Source organism: Prinia subflava, chromosome 1 (assembly GCF_021018805.1).
Source record: "Prinia subflava isolate CZ2003 ecotype Zambia chromosome 1, Cam_Psub_1.2, whole genome shotgun sequence".
NCBI lineage: Eukaryota > Metazoa > Chordata > Aves > Passeriformes > Cisticolidae > Prinia > Prinia subflava.
Window position 1 is genome coordinate 27296944 of NC_086247.1, and position 6000 is coordinate 27302943.

Genomic DNA, 6000 nt, shown 5'->3' on the forward strand with positions numbered 1-6000 from the left:
TTTATTTCTCCCATTTTTCTTTAGACCCTTTTTGCAACAAGTTGCAGACTTTGACACACTTTCCAACAGAAATTTCTGTTGAAGCTGTTTCTGTTATGTTTAGACCTTTTTGTTATGCAGCACACTTTAATAGCTCAATTTTTTTCCCTGAATTGTCTAATAATTTTAATTTGTGGTCTTGAGCTCATCCTAAGGAAAAAAAAAAAAAAAAAAAAAAAAAAAAAAAAAAAAAAAAAAAAAAAGTATATATATTATGGCATTGTTTTGAATTGACTTTCAGAAGCTGCTGAGGCAAAAACACAAATCTGCCACAATGTGAGTTTTATCATTTCTGTCTTTCAGTCTTTCCTCATCTGCAGTTTATCCTTGTTGCAGAATTGCTGCAGTAAGTACCTGCAAAATATCAAAAAGTCACCCAAATATGAAAGCATTCAGGACATTGAACTGTAGTCTTCAGCTTTGTCTCCAGCATAAGAACTTTTCAAATTTGCTGTCAGAAGTGGCATCTCCTCTGTGTGTTCATTGCCATGCCTGCTATCTTACATTTGCTGCATGATGAATTTTGTTGTTCTGCTAACAGACAAGCCTTGGTATGTGTTCTGATGTCTAAAAATGCATTTCTGAAAGTATTTCCTCTAAATTTGTTTCCCTTCCCTTTCTGGATTGATTCTACCTTTTTCTTTATTTTCTGTTACTGAATTTCTGTTCACATATATTTTTTATTAGACTGACCAAGACATTTCGAAACCTGCCCTGGTCACAGGGGGAAATCTTTACTAAAATTAAGGGGTTTTAAAGTATGGTTAATGTGATTCTTTCTTCATTTTCTCTTAAGTGACCTCTGTCAGCATTCTCTGAGGACACTAAAACAGGATTTAATATCTGAAATGCAATCATACAAAAGAAGTAATGCAGATTTCTTGCATGGTGAAATGGGAATTTTTTATTTGGACTGCAGAAATTATATTCCAAGTTGGGCCACAGTGTCACTCTAAGGAGTTATTCTCAGCCACTTGTTTGCCAAGGCTTTAGCACCTGTTCCAAAGCAGTAATTCCCAGGAGACTTCTAAGTCCTGGAGACATGACTTGCATTTCTTGTTTTGGATGGGTGATACAAAATTCGTATTTCATTGTTTGAGTCCAGATTATTCAATGTGCCTTGTAGCAGCTGGTATCAGGTTCATAACCTTAACTGGAACCTTACTGAAGTGCATCCAGTCACAGGTCATGTCACAGAGTTTCTTCTAAAATATTGATCATGTAGTGCAGAAATGAGAGTGAGTTTTTGGAAAGGTATTTCATCATCATCAGGTATTTCATAAACCAGCACTTCAGGTAGGAGATGTCAGCAGCAACCCTTGAAGGCAAGGGTATGTCTCAGATCCTTTTGTGTCTGGTCTGGTGGAAGCATCTCCCTTTACCCATGGTTAACAAAACAGTCTTTGATTAAAAGCTGAAAGTCTATGATAAGAAAAGTCCTTTAACAACTATGTGAGGATAGAAAACAAAGTCACTTTTAAGCTGTACTGGGAGCAGAGAATCCTCCCTTCCTCTCTGATATCTCTCTTCACTAGAGGAAAGACCACTGATTTATGTACTAGTTTGCAGCATTTAGCTGTGCTTTAGTCTAAATGCTCTAGACAGTAACCTAGAAAAACATATATATACATATGTATATACATATATATATATATACATATATATATCCTTAAAGCTAATCAATTTATTTAATACACAGGTAAAAGGCAGCATTAATACGTCTCCAACTTCCCCATACCTTTCAGCCACTTCAGCTGAAATCTGGGTGGGTGCTGGTACTTGCATCTTCCATATCAGTGACTTTCGGGGCCAGGCAGCATTCATCTGCACCAAGATGGTAGTGGAGCCCTCTGAGAGGGGTGTTCCTGGCACCAGGGAAAGGGTCAAGAACCAGCAGCCCCAGGTAGATCACAACGATCACGGTGGCTGATCCCATCCCCTGTGCATTTTTTATGAGAAATGTGATTTTCCTGTGTGTGCTATAACATTAGCTGAGGTGCTCTAACAGGCTGACAAAGGTTGATTCCTTCAGAGCCAGAAGGCTTTTATGCTCCTGACCCAGGCTGGAGTAAGGTGAACTATGTACTGTATATAGTGAATTATATACTGTATTATGAACTATATGCTAGCACTACAACACAGAGATCTGGCAGAGGAGCAGGCAGAAATAACCCTGCAGGTATCTGCAGAGTGATGCTGATCAGTGAATAGCTGTGTGTGAGATGATCTGAACCACATGAAAATTGAGAAACTGGGAGATGGGCAGGAAAGCAGCATTCATCTTGGTCTGCTGAATGTCAATGCAGCTTAAGAAATCTTCCTCAAATAAAAAGTACTAATTTGAGTTTGCAAATCCAACTCTAAATAAAGTAGGACTATAAAGAGGCTTGCTGCAATCCCAGTGAAACCAATGGCTCCCATTAACGTAGCAGGATTTCATTTCTCTGTTGGCTTGAATCATATATAAGATTGAAGGATCTTGTTTGAACTTTCATTTCACATTAATGTTAATGCATTTAAGAGCACCCTGTCTACATTTTAACTCCTTGAAGATCCTTTGAGGTTGTTTTTCTTAAGTTTCCCAATCATTATTAAATTTATTAAAATGCATGTCTTAGAACATTTTCACATGTTAAAAAGAAGTACTTGTCCCTCTACACTGTATTGATCCAAATAACATTGTTTAAAATTAATCTGTTGCTGTAGTCTTTTTAACACCAAAACGGATCCCTTGAAAATTTTCCTTAATGTATTTTTTGAGACTTTTCAACTTTTTTCCTCATACTGTACTTGCATGTAACATCTCTTATTTCAAGTCTCTTTCTTTGTGTGCTGAAAACCCTCAGTAACTGCTGCAGTATTTAATACTTTGCCACTGTTCTCGCACATCCTCATGCTATGAGTAGCTGCAGTAATCTGCTCTTCTGGATAAAAATGTGAGTTTTCAAGCATCGTGCATGTGTTCCCAAAACAAGGTGACTGTGCAACAGCATAGGAGTCTCAGAACAAACTGAAAGTCTGTGATAAAACACTCCAATCAATACAACTAGGATGTGGGAATGAGTCTTTTTTCTCCCATGGCCTCTCTTAATGTGTCAGCAGCCTGATTTGGAATTGGAGGAGCAGCTTTTTCTGAGTTTTCCTTTCTCCCAGGATTTGATATCCTTTCAGTGTGTCCCTGAGTGTCCATTGCAGGTGCATCACACTGCTTTGTTGCTGTAAAGCAGATGGAAGTCTGCTGCTAAGCCAGCTGACATTTCTGCCATACAGGGCACAGCCTCTGGTAGAAAAGCTGAATGCACTAGTTTCACATCATCCAGTCCCTGTGTCTGCATACAGGGTATTTTGGAGAAGGGAGTGGAAGGGGAAGCTTTGATGTGGCTCTGATGACTCTGTACATGCTTGTAGGTCAGTCCAAGGCATCTGCCCTGGGTGTGTCTGACACTGGAGGTCTTCCTTTACAGTGGCTGAGCCTGCAGACTGCACCCGTTTTTCTCCAGAAACACTTGGCAAGGCTGGTTCCTGGCCTTTGTTTTAATCTCCATCACTGTCACCCTTGAATATGTGATATTATTGTGTAAAAAGGGCCAGGCTTGACTTTGTATTGCTGGTAACTGATGCCTCCAACAGGAATTATTTTTTTAGGGAGTGGAAGAAATGGAGAAAGGGTCTCTCCAAGATGCTGGGTGAGATGGCTGGTCTGTTAAATCTACACAGTTTGGGCCTTTCCGCTTGACAATAGACAAAGAAGGGAGTCACTCTTCTCTTTCAATGTGTTTGCGACAACAATTCCCCCTCCCTAATTGTATCACTGTCCATCAATGTATGCTTGCATGGGCTTTCACATCATCTCTCTGCTGTCTGAGATAGTGCAGCTAGTGTAAAGCTTAAACTAGTGCAAATTATGTTTGGGGCCTGTCACAACCCAGAAGCAGCAGTGATGTTCATGATAAATTCTTGTCAGCTGAACAAAGATACCAACCTGTGTATCAGGGAACTCTTATGCCTTGTAACTGCCCTAATTCTGGCATCTAGCCCACTACTTAGTCTCAGAAGTGTTAGTTTGCCTGTGGCTTGACTATGGACTTCTGCTTGGGTTAGTCCAGACACAACTTCCACTGCTACTAAAATATATTTTTTGCCTTCAGATTTGTTAAAAGGACTAGTATAATGTACCACATTTCCCCAAACCCTCTCTTGTTCTTCAGGTTAAGGGGTGGATCATGCAAGGGGTGGTGACACTTGTCAGTGTCAAGTGGCACTGACAACACTCTGCAATGGTGGTAGTGCAGAGTTCTCGGCTCGCTGGCCAAGAAAGCTGCTGTGGGTTTCCATGAACAAATCTACAACTCTTTTGTTCCAGTGTGCCTTGTTTCATATGGAACCACTCCAGTAGTGTCTCCCACTTATGTTCTGGCTCTGTTGACAAGGGGAGACGATCCTTTCTGTCCTTGTCTGGGGTAATTGGCACTGCAAGACAAGTAAGAGAGTTAACCTGATTATTGAGGAGTAGACTGGGTTATCCTCATTTTCATATGCAGCAACCCATCCCATATATTTGATCTTTTTTCAAGCAGTCTGCAAGATTTCCTCTAACTTATTTTTGCCATGTTAGAAATGAATTCACTTCCCATTCATTTTGCTCCCAGCAAGGGAGCCATTCTGTGCATCCCTTAAACACTGCATATAAATCAATATAGATGTACTGGGAGGGGTGAATGTTTTCAGCTTCATTCTTCATAGAACTCCACACTGCTGTAGATTTGTCTGCCTGGGTAGTCCCTTCCCACTCTGTGTTATCCTACCCCTGGAGTCAACATGCAGAGCAGCTGCTTGATATTTCCATATCTTGCCTTCTCTTTTGGAGGAGCCATCAGTAAGACATGTTTTTCATCTGGGAGCTAAACTGGGGAGCTGTTTCTATGGGGTAACTTATACTGAACCCATCAGGTTCAGTTTAGTGCTCTCTGTATTGGAAGGTCTTTTGGTGGGCTTTTTTTAACATCATGGTCATGAAGGTGGAGTTCTATCTGCACATAGGACTTTCTGACAGTTCCACGTTAGGCCACCCCTGGAGTGGGTGGACTACCTGCTATCACTGCTTTTAACATCTGAAAAGGGGCTTCTTAACACAATGGGTTGGCATTTAATTATTTTGTCTGCCTCCCATAAAGCTGTGCTTACTACAGATAGCTCCGAGGTGAATATAATTTTTCTCCACCTTTGAAGCTTTTGGAATAGAATTCAATAGGTTGTCTAGGCCTTTGGGGTCCTTATTGCTACATATAAATTGATAACCCATGGATGCCAAAACCCCATTCAATGTGCGAGGGGTCTGTGGGATGTGGGCCTTAGAGCTTGGTATATCCCAGCTTCAAAGGTAGGCAGTTTCAAAGCTTCCTTATGGACATGTGTCCAATCTCAAAGAGCCCTTTTCTTTGTCAGATCATTAAGGAATAACTCCAAGAATTATGGAAAAGTCAGGAATGTTTTTTCTCCAAAATAGTAAGTTGTATGGCATGTTGCAATTCCTTCTCATTTCCTAGCATCCCAATCTGGTCCAGAGTGGTTAATGTCTCAGGGGGAAAGCCTATTGTCTGGCCTTTACACCAGATGCCTAAGAATTTTACCTCACAGGAAAGGAGATGAACCTTCTTTGTCAGGATATGGAGTCCAAAACTCTCCAAATGAGCAATTATCTTTGTTTTAGTGTGGTCCACTCCCTCCACCTCTGGGCAACCAATTAGCACATCATCAATACGTTGGTAAGTCTTGACTTGACCTGCTTGTCTGGGCCAATTTGGGCCAGTTCTTGAGCTCGACCATAAAGGGCAAGGGTGCTGAATGCCAATATCCCTGGGGAAGCTGAGTAAAGGTATACTGCTCTCCTTCCCATGTCGATGCAAACTGTTCCTTGACTGATTCTTGCAGGAGGACTATAAAAAAAACATATTTCATGTT